The sequence below is a fragment of the Pseudophryne corroboree genome, unplaced genomic scaffold (genome assembly GCF_028390025.1).
Source record: "Pseudophryne corroboree isolate aPseCor3 unplaced genomic scaffold, aPseCor3.hap2 scaffold_909, whole genome shotgun sequence".
Classification (NCBI taxonomy): Eukaryota; Metazoa; Chordata; class Amphibia; order Anura; family Myobatrachidae; genus Pseudophryne; species Pseudophryne corroboree.
The window spans coordinates 103,722-120,186 of NW_026970489.1; the positions used below are offsets into that span (position 1 = coordinate 103,722).

The following is a 16,465-nucleotide window of genomic DNA, read 5'->3' on the forward strand; positions in this document are numbered from 1 at the left end:
TCTTTTATCAGTTTAAAGACAGAACGAGTGTGCTTTCTTGTTAGCTTTAATGTAAGTTTATTTGCATAACAATGACAGTAAATGTTTGTTTCTTTTCAAACAGAACTTTCTTGACCATGCTACTTGCTTGAAAGATCTGGGAGCACATGGAAAACAGTACAAACCATGCAGTATCACAAGAGCCTTTATTTGATCTTTCATGAAGATAGAGCAGAATTGAGGACACGTCAACAATTTCTGCCGAAGGTGGTTCATCTTTCCACATGGTGCCTTTGGCCACTGACACCTTCGTTGAGTCAAAGTCTCTGGCTGTGGTCAGAACTTTGAAAATTTATGTCACCAGAACGGTTCAGATTAGGAAAACAGAGGCTCTGTTTGTCCTGTATGCTCCCAACATGATTGGGTGTCCTGCTTCCATGCAGACCATTATGCGCTGGATCTGTGGTAAAATTCAGCATGCTCATTCCACGGCAGGATTGCCGTTACTGAATTAGGTGAAGACCCATTCTACTAGAAAGGTGGGTTCATCCTGGGCAGCTGGTCGGGGAGTCTCGGCATTGCAACTTTGCCGAGCAACTATTTAGTAAACACTTTTGCTAAGTTTTACAAGTTTGATACCTTGGCTGATGATAACCTCAAGTTGGGTCATTCGGTGCTGCAGAGTCGTACGCACTCTCCCACCCGTTCAAGAGCTTTGGTATAACCCCATGGTTCTTAATGTGACCCCAGCATCCTCTAGGTCGTATGAGAAAATAGGATTTTAATACCTACCGGTAAATCCTTTTCTCTTAGTACGTAGAGGATGCTGGGCACCCGTCCCAGTCCATACTGTGTCTGCAGTTATTACTTGTGGTTATACACATGTTGTGTTACGGTTCTGGTCAGCTTTTTGCTGCAATTGTTCATGCCGTTGGCTTGTGTTCTGTTGAATGCCACGTTCTGCGGCATGCTTAAGGTGTGAGCTGGTAAGATGCTCACCTTAGTTTAACAATAAATCCTTTCCTCGAAATGTCCGTCTCCCTGGGCACAGTTCCTATAACTGGAGTCTGGAGGAGGGGCATAGAGGGAGGAGCCAGTTCACACCCTTTGAAAGTCTTAAAGTGCCCATGTCTCTTGCGGATCCCGTCTATACCCCATGGTTCTTAATGTGACCCCAGCATCCTCTACGGACTAAGAGAAAAGGATGCCCTTGTGTACTATCCTGACTTCTCCTCCCGTCTGCTTACTTTGTGCCTTCCAACGCACAATGCGAACTACAGGTGGTGCTGCAGGGCCCACACCCTTTTACTTGCCTTACAGAGCAGCTCTGGAGCTGTTACAGTGCCCAGCTGCTGCAAGAAATCAGCATGAATGCTTCAGGGGATGGGGCATGGCCAACATGAGCCCCACACCAAAGGAGGGTGGGGGTGTTTAATGCGAACTAGGGGTCATCCAAGCACTGCAAAAGGCCGCCATGCCCTGCATGCCCCTTTTCTCTTTTTATATGCAGATGAGGGTTCCAGCCAACTTTGGCCCACTGCTTGGATGACATCACCGTATGCAAATCCGTCTGCTGCAGACCTTCCCCCAGGAATGCTGTTACTAGTTGTTGGATATGGTTTGATATTTGATGGTGCTTCAGTATTAGGCAGCCTTCCGCCATCCCATGTTCATCTGAAAAGATGTGGTCTCCCTGCAGTTGTTGTCCCCAGACGAGAGTTCCCTTGTGCTTCCTCAGTTGAATCTCCTTAACTTGACGGGGGAGGGGCTGCCCGAGCTGCCACCCTCCCCAGCCCTATCCCAACTCATACTTATTTTACATATTAGATCTCTTGATCATGAAGATTGTTCTCACAGGGTGAGGTTCATCCATTATATTTTAAAATAGGAAGGTACAAATTACATATTTGAATTGCATCTATGTGCTGGATTCAAATGTCCCCCCCCCTTCCTTTCTCAATTGTGCCCGTCAGCAGCTATTCTAAGGTTGCTGCCAATGGGTGTGACACATTAATTTCTTCTGTGGGGTACACTGGACTCCACAAGGATTCACATTGGGGTGTAGAGTAGGATCTTGATCTGAGGCACCAACCGGCTCAAAGCTTTTGACTGTTCCCAAGAAGCTCAGTGCATTCTCCTCTATAACCCCGCTTCCATGAACAGGGAGCTCAGTTTGTAGTTGGTGCCTTCAGTAGCAGGCCAATTAACAGGGGCCTGCCTCAGGCAGCCTATTCTTAGCTATTAATTTTGACAAGAAAAGAAGAACTTGTTTTATGAGAATCTACAAGGGCTGCAGCAGGCTAGGTCTAATAGACATCTTTACTGCAGCTTCATCACTCCCAGCGGCGCTATATACTCCCGTGCCCTGGTTGCTGGGTCACTGCAGCGGAGGCTCCGGTTTCATCCTAAGGTCAGTCACACACACACCACCCTTCCGGATCACGAGGCCGCTGATGAAGGGGAGCGAGGCCGTAGGGGGTGGGCCGTGTGCGCACTGCGGTGGACACTGATTACTGGGCAGCCGCTCCACTAGCCACCAGGTACAGTTAAGGAGCACAGGTCTGGGGGTTTTTCTCCTATATTAACCCAATTTTGTACTGCCCGCAGCGCATTGTGATAGGTAATAGGGCCTGATTCAGGTTGGATTGCAATCACAATAAGCGATCCAACTGCAAAAATTGCTAAGAGCATACGCATGTGCCTGCATTTTCTGCGGCACCCCGCAGAGAATGTGATCGCCTCTGCCTGTCAATCGGGGTGGGGAAGGGGGGGAGAGGTGGGTCAGCAACACTCCATTTCCAAGTCAGGGATGGAGCGGTGCGGGGGCAAGGCTTCAAAATGGGGTCTGCAACGGAGGAGACACAGGGGGCGTGGTCACAGCGGCTGTATGACATCACATTCAGCCGCTGTGATCACAAAAATGGTGGCGGCTTCCTGCGCGCACATACAGTCTGCACCAGCAGGAGCCTACACCATTTTTTATGATCACGCTGAACTGCAGTGCGACTGCAATTACAGCATGGTCAAGAAGGGAGGCGTCATGCTGGGTGGCCATGCCCTGTCACTGTGCAGGAGCCAGCACCGCTCACACACTAGTCCCCGGGTGCAGCCCCCAACCCCCGGGACACCCGGAGCAACAAAATGTAGATTCAGGCCACCAGGCCACGCCCCTACCTATGAAACCATGCCTCCTTTTTACCATTGCGCTGCTTATCTGCGCGCACTGCATTACAATCTCCCTCGCCACCTCTCTGTGTGTCACCAGTGATAGTGACACCTCTGCCATGCTTGTAGCAGCTGGTCCTAAGATCTACGCCTCAAACCCTGAGTGTTTGCCCTTGTGACTTGTTGATCATCATAGCGAAGCAGATGCTTACAGAAAACTGCAGGGGCTTAGATTGAAAATAAAAAAATTGATGGGTATAAGGTAGAGAGGAGCGGGTTCGGTTCTCCGAGAACCGAATTCCCCACGAACTCCACGTGGTTTACACTGGTCCGAGGCAGGCTCGGTTGTTCCCGCCTGACTCGGAAAACCTGAACAAGGGAAAATGTCATCATCCCGCTGTCGGATTCTCGCGAGATTCGGATTCCATATAAAGAGCTGCGCGTTGCTGCCATTTTTACTCGTGCATTGAAGAGAGAGCGGAGAGGACGTGGCTATGTTCTCTCAGTGGAAATCTCAATATCAGTGCTCAGTATCAGTGGTTACTTATTGCTGCTCAGTAATACTAGTAGTGTGTCTCTCCTGCTCAGTGTCAGTTCTCAGTAGTATCCTCATCAGTGCTCAGTATCACTGCTCATTGTCTTGTGCTGCATTGTGGTGCTCAGCATACTACAGTACATTACTAATAGTCCAGTGCTGCATCTTGCTGCTCAGTGTCAGTTCTAGTATCCTCATCAGTGCTCACTATCACTGCTCATTGCATTGTGGTGTTCTGTATACTACAATAACATAGTAATATAGTAACATAGTTTTTGAGGTTGAATAGAGGCAAATTGCCCATCGTGTTCAACCTGTTTTAAGTTGTGATGATTCTACATACTTGCTGAATAATGTTTTATGACTAGTTAGCTACTATAACTCATGTTACCCCCGGATTAACCATGTTGATATTTTAAGTATTATAACCTTGGATAGCTTTTTCATTCAGAAATGTATCCATTCCTTTTTTAAATCCAATTACAGAGTCCGCCATTACCACCTTCCCTGGCAGGGAATTCCACATCCTGATTGCCCTAACAGTGAAGAAACCTTTCCTCCATTGCGTTCTGAACTTTCCTCCAGTCGCAGCGAGTGACCACGTGTTCTTTTAATAAATAATTCCTCTGATAACTCTTTGTTATGTATCTTTACATATTTGAAGATATTAATAATATCTCCTCTTAGGCACCTCTTTTCTAGTGTATAAATATTCAGCCTAGTAAGTCTTTCCTTATAGTCCAGTACTTTTAGGCCTTTAATCAATTTAGTCTTCAGGATCTCTTACACTTCCATGAGCAGCAGAGTAGTGCAATGGAAGCATGCTGGGCCCATAACCCAGAGGTCGATTGATCGAAACTATCCTCTGCTATGTGCATTTTTTTTTTTATAATTAAAGTAATCAAAAACTGGGATTGATATTTTGGCTCTTTTATTTTTACTTAAAGTACAATAACTTTTATCATTTTAATTTGTTTTAATAGTATATTGACAGCATTGTTTTCTTTAAAAAATCCACTTAATTTTCTTTACCCTATTACTGAAATGGTAATTGACAAAAACAAACTACATTGTCACCAGAAGAGCAATGCAAAATGTACAAGTGATATATGAAAATCATCTTCCATCTTGAATTTCAATGATGCATTGGGACAACAATTTGTGAGAAACATCTTCACCCACAAAGAAAGATTTTCTTAATTCCTTACCTGTGTGCTGATTAGATATCACCTTGTTTTCACATTAAACAGACTTCCCCGTGAGGAAGCAGCAAGGATGCAGTGACGTTTCCTGGTGTCAACCTGTATTATTTCAGTAGACATTGAAATGAGGATGCATCTTTGATGCCTTTCCAATGAAGCAAGTTTATTTCAGTAATAGGTGAAAAACCATTCCTACAAAGGTGTTAATCAGAGACTTGGCTTTGTGGACACTTTTCAGAGAGCAAATTTGTTAGCATAAACATAAAATCAGAAAATGAAGAGCTGTTTAATCACTCAATTGGACTTTTCTGCCAGCATATTTTTTTTCTCTGCAACCCACTGCTAAATTGTGCTTCCTAGCTGTTTTTTTATAAAATCACTTAATCAAATCTAACTCTGATTACATCAGAGAAGGCCAGGTACCCTACACCATAAGGGGGGTTTTTGAAATTTTGACTTGTCTACTTAAAGATCACCAAAATCTGATTACAAGGTCAATTACATCCCTGGGTGGGATTGAACCACCAACCTTTTGGTTAATAGCCAAACATGCTAACCGATTGCGCCACAGAGACACCTTGCAAAAGTCAATACTGACAAAGGCTAATAATCATTCATCTAGAACGTTTCCTAGAAAAACTTTAAAAAGTCAATAATCTGGAGAATTTTTGTAAGAAACACATTGGTACTTTCCCATGATGAGTGAGTGCTTCAGGATTTCTTGCACTTACATGGGCTATTAACCAAAAGGTTGGTGGTTCAATCCCACCCAGGGATGTAATTGACCTTGTCATCAGATTTTGGTGATCTTTAAGTAGACAAGTCAAAATTTCAAACCCCCTCTTATGGTGTAGGGTACCTGGCCTTCTCTGACGTAATCAGAGTTAGATTTAATTAAGTGATTTTATAAAAAACAGCTAGGAAGCACAATTTAGCAGTGGGTTGCAGAGAAAAAAATAACATTTTAAACCTACCGGTAATTTTTTTTTCTCGTAGTCCGTAGAGGATGATGGGGACTCCGTAAGGACCATGGGGGATAGACGGGCTCCGCAGCAGACATGGGCACTTTAAGAAAGACTTTAGATCTGGGTGTGCACTGGCTCCTCCCTCTATGCCCCTCCTCCATACCTCAGTTAGAGAAACTGTGCCCAGAGGAGACAGACAGTTCGAGGAAAGGATTTTTGTTAATCCAAGGTCAAGATTCATACCAGCCACACCAATCACACCGTATAACTTGTGATATACTACCCAGTTAACAGTATGAATCAAATCTAACTCTGATTACATCAGAGAAGGCCAGGTACCCTACACCATAACAGGGGTTTTCGAAATTTTGACTTGTCTACTTAAAGATCAACAAAATCTGATTACAAGTTCAATTACGTCCCTGGGTGGGATTGAACCACCAACCTTTTGGTTAATAGCCGTATACACTAACTGATTGCGCCACAGCGAAACTTTGCAAAAGTACATACTGACAAAGGCTAATAAGCATTCATCTAGAACGATTCCTAGAAAAACTTTAAAAAGTCAATAATCTGGAGAGTTTTTGTAAGATGTTTCTTCCAGCAACCAATGAAGAAACACATTGGTACTTTCGCATGATGAGTGAGTGCTTCAGGATCTCTTGCACTTACATGTGCAGCAGAGTACTGTAATGGAAGCATGCTGGGTCCATAACCCAGAGGTAGGCAGATTGAAACTATCCTCTGCTATATGACTTGTCTACTTAAATATTACCAAAATTTGATGACAAGGTCAATTACGTCCCTGGATGGGATTGAACCACCAACCTTTTGATTAATAGCTGAACACACTAACCGATTGCGCCACAGAGACACTTTGCAAAAAGTACATACTGACAAAGACTAATAAGCATTCATCTAGAACGTTTCCTAGAAAAACTTTAAAAAGTCAATAATCTGGAGAGTTTTTGTAAGATGTTTCTTCCAGCAACCAATGAAGAAACACATTGGTACTTTCCCATGATGAGTGAGTGCTTCAGGATCTCTTGCACTTACATGTGCAGCAGAGTACTGCAATGGAAGCATGCTGGGCCCATAACCCAGAGGTAGGCAGATTGAAACTATCCTTTGCTATATGCATTTTTTTTTTGTTCATTAAAGTAATCCAAAACTGGGATTGATATTTTAGCTTTTATTTTTACTTAAAGTACAATAACTTTTACCATTTTAATTTGTTTTAATAGTATATTGACAGTGTTGTTTTCTTTCAAAAATCCAATTAATTTTCTTTACCCGATTATTAAAATGGTAATTGACAAAAACAAACTACATTGTCACCAGAAGAGCAATACAAAATGTACAAGTGATATATTAAAATCATCTTTCCAGCTTGAATTTCAATGATGCATTGGGGCAACGATTTTGTGAGAAACATCTTCACCCTTAAATAAAGATTTTCTTTATTCCTTACCTGTGTGCTAATTAGATATCACCTTGTTTTCACATTAAACAGACTTCCACATGAGAAAGCAGCAAGGATGCAGTGGCGTTAATGTTTCCTGGTGTCAACCTGTATTATTTCAGTAGATATTGAAATGAGGATGCATCTTGCTGCCTTTCCAATGAAGCAAGTTTAATTTAGTAATAGGTGAAAAACCATCCCTACAAATATGTTAATCAGATACTTGGCTTTGTGGACACTTTTCAGAGAACAAATTAGTTAGCATAAAAATAAAGCCAGAAAATGAAGAGCTGTTTAATCACTCAATTGGATTTTTCTGCCAGCATATTTCTTTTTCTCTGCAACCCACTGCTAAATTGTGCTTCCTAGCTGTTTTTTTATAAAATCACTGATTCAAATCTAACTCTGATTACATCAGAGTAGGCCAGGTACCCTACACCATAAGAAGGGGGTTTGAAATTTTGACTTGTCTACTTAAAGATCACCAAAATCTGATAACAAGGTCAATTACATCGTTGGGTGGGATTGAACCACCAACCCTTTGATTAATAACCAAACACACTAACCGATTGCGCCACAGAGACACTTTACAAACATACATACTGACAAAGGCTAATAAGCATTCATCTAGAACGTTTCCTAGAAAAACTTTAAAAAGTCAATAATCTGGAGAGTTTTTGTAAGATGTTTCTTCCATCAACCAACGAAGAAACACATTGGTACTTTCCCATGATGAGTGAGTGCTTCAGGATCTCTTGCACTTACATGTGCAGCAGAGTACTGCAATGGAAACATGCTGGGCCCATAACCCAGAGGTAGGCAGATTGAAACTATCCTCTGCTATATGCATTTTTTTTTGTTAATTAAAGTAATCCAAAACTGGGATTGATATCTTTGCTCTTTTATTTTTACTTAAAGTACAATAACTTTTACCATTTTAATTTGTTTTAATAGTATATTGACAGTATTGTTTTCTTTCAAAAATCCACTTAATTTTCTTTACCCTATTATTAAAATGGTAATTGACAAAAACAAACTACATTGTCACCAGAAGAGCAATACAAAATGTACAAGTGATATATTAAAATCATCTTTCCAGCTTGAATTTCAATGATGCATTGGGGCAACGATTTTGTGAGAAACACCTTCACCCTTAAATAAAGATTTTCTTAATTCCTTACCTGTGTGCTAATTAGATATCACCTTGTTTTCACATTAAACAGACTTCCACATGCGAAAGCAGCAAGGATGCAGTGGCGTTTATGTTTCCTGGTGTCAACCTGTATTATTTCAGTAGACATTGAAATGAGGATGCATCTTGCTGCCTTTCCAATGAAGCAAGTTTAATTCAGTAATAGGTGAAAAACCATTCCTACAAAGGTGTTAATCAGAGACTTGGCTTTGTGGACACTTTTCAGAGAGCAAATTTGTTAGCATAAACATAAAATCAGAAAATGAAGAGCTGTTTAAACAGCTACTGCCTGAGGGTCTCTTGACCTGGTGCAATACCTCTGTAGCTTTTTGTTGAGGCGGGACGCCATCATGTCTATCTGGAACAGTCCCCACCGACTTGCAATCTGTGTGAAGACTTCCTGATGGAGTCCCCACTCTCCTGGATGTAGGTCGTGTCTGCTGAGGAAGTCTGCTTCCCAGTTGTCCACTCCCGGAATGAACACTGCTGACAGTGCGCTTACATGATTCTCCGCCCAGCGAAGAATTCTGGTGGCTTCCGCCATCGCCACTCTGCTCCTTGTGCCGCCTTGGCGGTTTACATGAACTACTGCGGTGACGTTGTCTGACTGGATCAGAACTGGTTGGTCCCGAAGTAAGGTCTCCGCTTGACATAGGGCGTTGTATATGGCCCTTAGCTCCAGGATGTTGATGTGAAGACAAGTCTCCTGACTTGACCAAAGACCTTGGAAATTTCTTCCCTGTGTGGCTGCTCCCCAACCTCGGAGGCTCGCGTTCGTGGTCACCAGGATCCAGTCCTGAATGCCGAACCTGCGGCCCTCTAGAAGGTGAGCACTCTGCAGCCACCACAGGAGAGATACCCTGGCCCTGGGGGACAGGGTGATCAACTGATGAATCTGTAGATGTGACCCGGACCACTTGTCCAGTAGGTCCCATTGCAAGATCCTCGCATGGAACCTGCCGAAGGGAATGGCCTCGTATGATGCCACCATCATTCCCAGGACTCGAGTGCAGTGATGCACTGACACCTGTTTTGGTTTCAATAGGTTCCTGACCAGAGTCATGAGTTCCTGGGCCTTTTCTATCGGAAGATAAACCCTTTTCTGGTCCGTATCCAGAATAATGCCCAAGCAAAGTCAGACGAGTCGTAGGAACCAACTGCGACTTCGGGATATTGAGAATCCAGCCGTTTTGCTGTAACACCTTCAATGAAAGTTATACGCTGTTCAGCAACTGCTCTCTTGATCTCGCTTTTATGAGGAGATCGTTCAAGTACGGGATAATTGTGACACCTTGCTTTCGCAGGAGCACCATAATTTCCGTCATTACCTTGGTGAAAATTCTCGGAGAAAATTCTGGAGAGACCAAACGGCAACGTCTGAAATTGGTAATGACAATACTGTACCGCAAATCTTAGGTACGCCTGATGAGGTGGATAAATGAGTACATGAAGGTATGCATCCTTTATGTCCAGAGATATCATAAAATCCCCCCCTTCTAGGCTGGCGATGACCGCTCTTAGCGATTCCATCTTGAACTTGAACCTTTTCAAGTATAGGTTCAGGGATTTTAAATTTAATATGGGTCTGACCAAACCGTCCGGTTTTGGGACTACAAACAGGGTCGAATAATTTCCCTTTCCTTGTTGAAGCAGGGGAACCTTGACCACCACCTGTTGAAGATACAATTTGTGAATTGCATTTAACACTATCTCCCTTTCCTGGGGAGAAGATGGTAGGGCCGATTTGAAAAACCGGCGAGGAGGCACCTCTTCGAATTTCAGCTTGTAACCCTGAGAAACAATTTCTATTGCCTAGGGATCCACCTGCGAATGAACCCAGATGTGGCTGAAAACACGAAGACGTGCCCCCAACTGGGCGGACTCCTTTAGCGGAGCCCCAGCGTCATGCGGTGGATTTTGTAGAGGCCGGGGAGGACTTCTGTTCCTGGGAACTAGCTGTGTTGTGCAGTTTCTTCCCTCTGCCCTTACCTCTGGCAAGAAAGGACGCACCTCGTACTTTCTTGTTTCTCTGTGATCGAAAGGACTGCATTTGATAATGTGGTGCTTTCTTAGGCTGTGAGGGAATATAAGGCAAAAAATTTGATTTACCAGCTGTAGCTGTGGAGACAAGGTCCGAGAGACCTTCCCCAAACAATTCCTCACACCTGTAAGGTAAAACCTCCATATGCCTTTTTGAGTCGGCATCACCTGTCCATTGCCGGGTCCATAGGACTCGTCTAGCAGAAATCGACATAGCGTTTATTCTAGAACCCAGTAGACTAATGTCACTTTGAGCATCTCTCATATATAGGACAGCATCTTTTATATGCCCTATGGTCAATAACATAGCATCCTTATCTAGGGTCTCAATCTCTGCTGATAAGGTATCTGTCCATGCTGCCACCGCGCTACAACCTCGGCCGACGCAATTGCCGGTCTGAGTAAGGTACCAGAATGTGTGTAAATGGACTTTAGGGTAACCTCCTGCTTGCGGTCAGCAGGGTCCCTGATGGTAGCCGTATCCTGGGATGGCAGCGCTACCTTTTTGGATAAGCGTGTCAATGCTTTATCCACCCTAGGGGAGGATTCCCACCGTATCCTGTCCATTGGCGGGAAAGGATACGCCATAAGAATCCTTTTGGGAATCTGCAGCTTTTTGTCTGGAGATTCCCAAGCTTTTTCACATAATTCGTTCAACTCATGTGAGGGGGGAAAGGTTATCTCAGGTTTCTTTCCCTTATACATGTGTACCCTCGTGTCAGGGACAGGGGACTCTGTGATGTGCAAAACATCTTTTATTGCAATAATCATATATCGAATACATTTAGCCAATTTTGGTTGTAACTTTGCATCATCGTAGTCGACACTGGAGTCAGAATCTGTGTCGGTATCTGTGTCAACTATTTGGGATAGTGGGCGCTTTTGAAACCCCGAAGGTCCCTGCGACATAGGGACAGGCATGGGTTGACTCCCTGACTGTTCCCTAGCTTCAGCTTTGTCTAATCTCTTGTGTAATAAGTTTACATTAGCACTTAAAACATTCCACATATCCATCCAGTCAGGTGTCGGCGTTGTCGATGGAGACACCACATTAATTTGCTCCTGCTCCTCTCTAGGAGAGCCTTCTACCTCAGACATGTCGACACACGTGTACCGACACACCATACACTCAGGGAATCCTCTTATCTGAGGACAGTTCCCCAACAAGGCCCTTTGGAGAGACAGAGAGAGAAAGTATGCCAGCACACACCCCAGCGCTATATGACCCAGGAAAAAAACACAATCATTTTATGTTTACCCAGTAGCGCTGTATTTCCATATATATATGTGCCTAATTATGTGCCCCCTCTTCTTTAAGACCCTCTTTCTACCGTGGTATAAGCAGGGGAGAGTCCATGGAGCTTCCCCTCAGCGGTGCTGTGGAGAAAATGGCGCTGGGGAGTGCTGAGGGAGAAGCCCCACCCCCTCAGCGACGGGCTTCTGTCCCGCTCAAATAGCCCCCCCCATAAAAAAATGGCGGGGGCTCTTATATATATATACAGTGCCTAGCTGCATATATATTTATTTTGCCAAAGAGAGGTCTATATTGCTGCCCAGGGCGTCCCCCCTGCGCCCTTCACCCTTACACTGACTGCCGTGTGTGAGGTGTATGGGAGCAATGGAGCACAGCTTTACTGCTGTGCGTTACCTCAGTGAAGATCATGAAGTCTTCCGCCGCCTCTGAAGTCTTCTTTTCTTCTCATACTCACCCGGCTTCTATCTTCCGGCTCTGCGAGGGGGACGGCGGCGCGGCTCTGGGACGGACGGCGAGGGTGAGACCTGCGTACCGATCCCTCTGGAGCTAATGCTGTACAGTAGCCTAAGAAGCAGAGCCTATCAACTCACAGAAGTAGGTGTGCATCTCTCCCCTCCGCCCCTCGATGCAGGGAGTCTGTTGCCAGCAGGCTCCCTGAAAATAAAAAAATCTAACAAATATACTTTCTGTCAGGAAACTCAGGAGAGCTCCCTGAAAAGCACCCAGTCTCCTCTGGGCACAGTAGTAAACTGAGGTCTGGAGGAGGGGCATAGAGGGAGGAGCCAGTGCACACCCAGATCTAAAGTCTTTCTTAAAGTGCCCATGTCTCCTGCGGAGCCCGTCTATCCCCCATGGTCCTTACGGAGTCCCCAGCATCCTCTAGGACGTAAGAGAAAAATTATGCTGGCAGAAAAATCCAATTGAGTGATTAAACAGCTCCAGAGCTGCTCTGTAAGGCAAGTAAAAGGGTGTGGGCCCTGCAGCACTACCTGTAGTTTGCATTGTGCATTGGAAGCCTAGTTTGCTGTCTGTTTCCACTTCTTTTTTCTTGATCCCCTCCCGTCTATACCCTTGTGCACTATCCTGACTTCTCCTCCCGTCTGCTTACTTTGTGCCTTCCAATGCACAATGCAAACTACAGGTAGTGCTGCAGGGCCCACACCCTTTTACTTGCCTTACAGAGCAGCTCTTGAGCTGTTACAGTGCCCAGCTGCTGCAAGAAATCAGCGTGAATGCTTCAGGGGCTGGGGCATGGCCAACATGAGCCCCACACCGAAGGAGGGTGGGGGTGTTTAATGCGAACTAGGGGTCTTGCACAATGCGAACTACAGGTAGTGCTGCAGGGCCCACACCCTTTTACTTGCCTTACAGAGCAGCTCTGGAGCTGTTACAGTGCCCAGCTGCTGCAAGAAATCAGCTTGAATCCTTCAGGGGCTGGGGCATAGCCAACATGAGCCCCACACCGACAGAGGGTGGAGGTGTTTAATGCGAACTAGGGGTCATCCAAGTGCCGCAAAAGGCCGCCATGCCCTGCACGCCCCTTTTCTCTTTTCATATGCAGACGAGGGTTGAAGCCAACTTTGACCCACTGCTTGGATGACATCGCCATATGCAAATCCATCTGCTGCAGGCCTTCCTCCAGGAATGCTTGCACTAGTTGTTGCATTTGGTTTGTTGTTTGGGGGTGCTTCAGTATTAGGCAGCCTTCTGCCCTCCCATGTTCATCTGAAAATATGTGTTCTCCCTGCAGTTGTTGTCCCCAGATGAGAGTTCCCTTGTGCTGCCTCAGTTGAATCTCCTTTACTTGACAGAGATGTGCCTGAGCAGCGGCCCTCCCCAGCCCTATCCCAAATCATACTTATTTTGCATAGGAGATACCATGGTCATGAAGACTGTTCTCCCAGGGTGCGGTTCATTCATTGCATTCTGGGTATGCTGACCCCTGTGATTTCCCCAAATGTGGGAAACTCGACTGCATTATTTAATGCGAACTAGGGGTCATCCAAGCACCGCAAAAGGCCGCCATGCCCTGCATACCCCTTTTCTCTTTTCATAAGCAGACGAGGTTTGAAGCCAACCTTGACCCACTGCTTGGATGACATCACTTGCTGCCTTTCCAATGAAGCAAGTTTAATTTAATAATAGGTGAAAAACCATCCCTACAAAGGTGTTAATAAGATACTTGGCTTTGTGGACACTTTTCAGAGCACAAATTTGTTAGCATAAAAATAAAGCCAGAAAATGAAGAGCTGTTTAATCACTCAATTGGATTTTTCTGCCAGCATATTTCTTTTTCTCTGCAACCCACTGCTAAATTGTGCTTCGTGGCTGTTTTTTTTATAAAATCACTTAATCAAATCTAACTCTGATTACATCAGAGAAGGCCAGGTACCCTACACCATAACAGGGGTTTTCGAAATTTTGACTTGTCTACTTAAAGATCACCAAAATCTGATAACAAGGTCAATTACGTCCCTAGGTGGGATTGAACCACCAACCTTTTGGTTAACAACTGAACACGCTAACTGTTTGTGCCTCAGAGACACTTTGCGAAAGTACATACTGACAAAGGCTAATAAGCATTCATCTAGAACGTTTCCTAGAAAAACTTTAAAAAGTCAATAATCTGGAGAGTTTTTGTAAGATGTTTCTTCCATCAACCAATGAAGAAACACATTGGTACTTTCCCATGATGAGTGAGTGCTTCAGGATCTCTTGCACTTACATGTGCAGCAGAGTACTGTAATGGAAGCATGCTGGGTCCATAACCCAGAGGTAGGCAGATTGAAACTATCCTCTGCTATATGCATTGTTTTTTGTTAATTAAAGTAATCCAAAACTGGGATTGATATTTTTGCTCTTTTATTTTTACTTAAAGTACAATAACTTTTACCATTTTAATTTGTTTTAATAGTATATTGACAGTATTGTTTTCTTTCAAAAATCCACTTAATTTTCTTTACCCTATTATTAAAATGGTAATTGACAAAAACAAACTACATTGTCACCAGAAGAGCAGTACAAAATATACAAGTGATATATTAAAATCATCTTTCCAGCTTTAATTTCAATGATGCCTTGGTGCAACAATTTTGTGAGAAACATCTTCACCCATAAAGAAAGATTTTCTTAATTCCTTACCTGTGTGCTGATTAGATATCACCTTGTTTTCACATTAAACAGACTTCCCCATGAGGAAGCAGCAAGGATGCAGTGACGTTTATGTTTCCTGGTGTCAACCTGTATTATTTCAGTAGACATTGAAATGAGGATGCATCTTGCTTCCTTTCCAATGAAGCAAGTTTAATTCAGTAATAGGTGGATAATCATTCCTACAAAGGTGTTAATCAGAGACTTGGCTTTGTGGACACTTTTCAGAGAGCAAATTTGTTAGCATAAACATAAAATCAGAAAATGAAGAGCTGTTTAATCACTCAATTGGACTTTTCTGCCAGCATAATTTTTTTTCTCTGCAACCCACTGCTAAATTGTGCTTCCTAGCTGTTTTTTATAAAATCACTTAATCAAATCTAACTCTGATTACATCAGAGAAGGCCGGGTACCCTACACCATAAGAGGGGGTTTGAAATTTTGACTTGTCTACTTAAAGATCACCAAAATCTGATAACAAGGTCAATTACGTCCCTGGGTGGGATTGAATCACCAACCTTTAGGTTAATAGCCATACACACTGACTGATTGCGCCACAGCGACACTTTGCAAAAGTACATACTGACAAAGGCTAATAAGCATTCATCTAGAACGTTTCCTAGAAAAACTTTAAAAAGTCAATAATCTGGAGAATTTTTGTAAGAAACACATTGGTACTTTCCCATGATGAGTGAGTGCTTCAGGATCTCTTGCACTTACATGGGCTATTAACCAAAAGGTTCCCACCCAGTGATGTAATTGACCTTGTGATCAGATTTTGGTGATCTTTAAGTAGACAAGTCAAAATTTCAAACCCCCTCTTATGGTGTAGGGTACCTGGCCTTCTCTGACGTAATCAGAGTTAGATTTAATTAAGGTGCGCAAGGACATAGAAGGGAGCGGTTTAAGAAAAGAGAAGTGGAAACAGACAGCAAACTAGGCTGGAGAGAGACCTGAGACAAAGAGATCTGAATTATACGAGAGCCGACCAGGGGAAACACAAATTATGCAGTCAAGTTTCCCACATTTGGGGAAATCGCAGGAGCAGCACACCCAGAGTGCAATGGGTGAGCCTTGCCCTGGGAGAAGCACCTTCATGATCATAGTATCTCACCTGGCAGGTAAGTAGGAGTTGGGCTAGTGCTGGGGAGGGTCGCTGCTCGGGTACGCCCCTGTCAAGTGAAGGAGATCCAACTGAGGCAGCACAAGGGAACTCTCGAAAGAAGAACAAGGCTAGAAGAAGATCTGAGACAAAGAAATCTGACTTTTACCAGAGCTGACCAGAGGAAAGCACAAACACAGTCCCCCACTACCACCAGGAAACATTAACGCCACTGCATCCTTGCTGCTTTCTCATGTGGAAGTCTATTTAATGTGAAAACAAGGTGCTATCTAATTAGCACACAGAAAAGAAAATTAAGTGAATTTTTGAAAGAAAACAATACTGTCAATATACTATTAAAACAAATTAAAATGGTAAAAGTTATTGTACTTTAAGTAAAAATAAAAGAGCAAAAATG

At 43.8% G+C, this 16,465-nt stretch overlaps 1 non-coding gene and 1 pseudogene across 1 annotated transcript; one reads left to right on the forward strand and one right to left on the reverse strand.

The window, feature by feature from the left end:
- Window positions 1-13,649: 13,649 nt before the first annotated feature.
- On the forward strand, window positions 13,650-13,828 carry LOC135045475 (U1 spliceosomal RNA; annotated as a pseudogene).
- Window positions 13,829-15,911: 2,083 nt separating this feature from the next.
- Window positions 15,912-16,074, reverse strand: LOC135045445 (U1 spliceosomal RNA). The gene has a single exon (XR_010237901.1). It is a non-coding gene; the product is annotated as a U1 spliceosomal RNA (small nuclear RNA).
- Window positions 16,075-16,465: the final 391 nt, after the last annotated feature.